The sequence below is a fragment of the Salvelinus namaycush genome, chromosome 39 (genome assembly GCF_016432855.1).
Source record: "Salvelinus namaycush isolate Seneca chromosome 39, SaNama_1.0, whole genome shotgun sequence".
Classification (NCBI taxonomy): Eukaryota; Metazoa; Chordata; class Actinopteri; order Salmoniformes; family Salmonidae; genus Salvelinus; species Salvelinus namaycush.
Genome location: NC_052345.1, coordinates 814,574 through 816,537, shown reverse-complemented (window position 1 = coordinate 816,537; position 1,964 = coordinate 814,574). Strand labels below are relative to the sequence as shown.

The window sequence follows — 1,964 nt, the reverse complement described above, 5'->3', positions numbered from 1 at the left end:
TTGCAGGCTGAGAAGCAATGAGCTTCTTCATCTTCGACTGCAGTTCACCTGGGTGAGAGAGCGCCTTGACAGGAGCGTAGAGATCGCAGGACCAAGAGACCTTTGAAAACGAAACATAGCAAATATGTCATCATTTCCAACTGTGTGGAACAAGTAGAATTATATTTTCCTTTAAGATGATATGTAACACTTACGTAGCCGCACTTGGGCCGGGTGTTAGCTGGCGGGGGTGGTGCTGGCTGCGGCGGGCCTGACCACAGCAGCTACCCCCTCCTGGTCTCTGCGCTGAATGTAGCCAATCAAGGCAGCCATCGCACTCCCAGGATAACGGGGTGTCTGCGTCCTCAAGCTCCTGACATATCTGTGAGACACAGCAGAGGGAACGTTTCAGATGTAAAATGTTGCATAAAACACACTGAGCTGAACATAGAAAACACAAAAGACACATGCCCATTACCTTATCCTGTCTGCACCTGTAGTCTCATACAGGTCCTGCAGCGAGTCCCACTTGTACTTCCTGATGCCAACAAAGGCCAGGCCCTCCTGGCCTGAAATCAGCACGGGAACCAATTAACTGTCAGAGCAAAAGAGATACATCTTACATACAATGAGGAGAATTAAACAAACTCACCTGGCTGGGAGGACTTTAGCTTCCTCCTGTGCCCGGTTGAACCTGACCATCTCAGCGAAGGCCGGATCGGCGCACGAGTAGCGAGTCAAGGCGTCCTTGTTGGCCCATCAGGGGATGCTGGGAAACGCTGCGCTCTCGCTCCCTCTCCTTCTGATGTACTGTTACCACGTACACATGTAGCCTACGTCGTTCTCCATCATCCACTTGAATGTCTGACCCCGGTACTTGCCGAACGGAACCGTGCACCGGTTCAGGATGACCATCTCTGCACCGGGGTCACCTCCCTCGGAGACGACGCGGGCGCGAGCCTCTGCCTCCACTTCCTCCCACTTCTTAGTCCTCACAGGAGGGCCCTGAGCACCAGAAGCAGGGGGGCCGTCAGCAGCCACTCTTACTGCCTGGGGTGTGGCCTTGAGGACCAACTCCTGTGAGGGCGTGAAACGGAACCTTGGATTTTCCATCTTAGGAGGCAAAAAAAAAACTATTATCATGACTGATGAGTGCAGTGACAAGTGACAGTATAACCATATTAGATACATATAAAGAAACTTACGTTTGCTTGATAGGTCTGCTAGGAGGAAGACAGCAGTGGGGGGTTTGGGGGTTATGGGTAGGGTTAGGGTGATTATTATTTCATATGCAGTTAAATTCAGTTTACATAGAAAGACACGTTTGCCCCCAATGACCATCAGGCTGTCACATATCATACAATTCATTCAACTACATACACTTCAAACGCATGCCATCAAAAAAACGAAAGAAAATAGACAATTAAATAGTATAGAATTTCAACTTTTAGTTGATATAAATGTTAGCTAAGGTTTTACAGGATTGTCAGTGGTCAAATAAACTTTGTGAATTTTGTACACCTACAGTAGCTAGCGATATAACGTTATGACCGTTGTTAAATTACACAATTTGGGTAGCCCATGTCGTCAAACAAGTCGGTTGACTAGAGGTGTTATTGTCATATTTCATCACATTTATAGTCATCGACGTTAAATTCGTTGGAAATTAAGCAAAATTACCTCAGATACTCACCGAGTAGCATCAATGGCTTCCTAGAAAAATATTTTGTGATAAAGTGACGTTAGGAAAATTTCAGAGGAAGATGATTGGCTTAAAAACTTTTGGAACAAGCTAGGTTCTTCATTGGTGGATTTTTGCTCTCTTTCTCCAATTTGGAACAAACTGAAGCATCTGATTGGAGGAGAGGACTAATGGTACAATATGGGTATTTGGAACATTTGGAACAGATAAAAATTTGCAAATTGCCCAAGGATATTGCCCATTCTTCTCTGTCCATCGTTCCAATTTGAGTATATGTGCTACT

At 45.8% G+C, this 1,964-nt stretch overlaps 1 long non-coding RNA gene across 2 annotated transcripts; it reads right to left on the bottom strand.

Annotated features, from left to right (window-relative positions):
* Window positions 1–1,685, bottom strand: LOC120033061. 2 transcript variants are annotated; one of them, XR_005473899.1, is made up of 5 exons: window positions 1,185–1,685; window positions 632–1,092; window positions 458–548; window positions 195–361; window positions 1–100 (listed from the first exon to the last, which is right to left on the bottom strand). It is a non-coding gene; the product is annotated as an uncharacterized LOC120033061 (long non-coding RNA). The 2 variants fall into 2 exon arrangements; XR_005473898.1 differs by having other exon boundaries at window positions 632–1,685.
* Window positions 1,686–1,964: the final 279 nt, after the last annotated feature.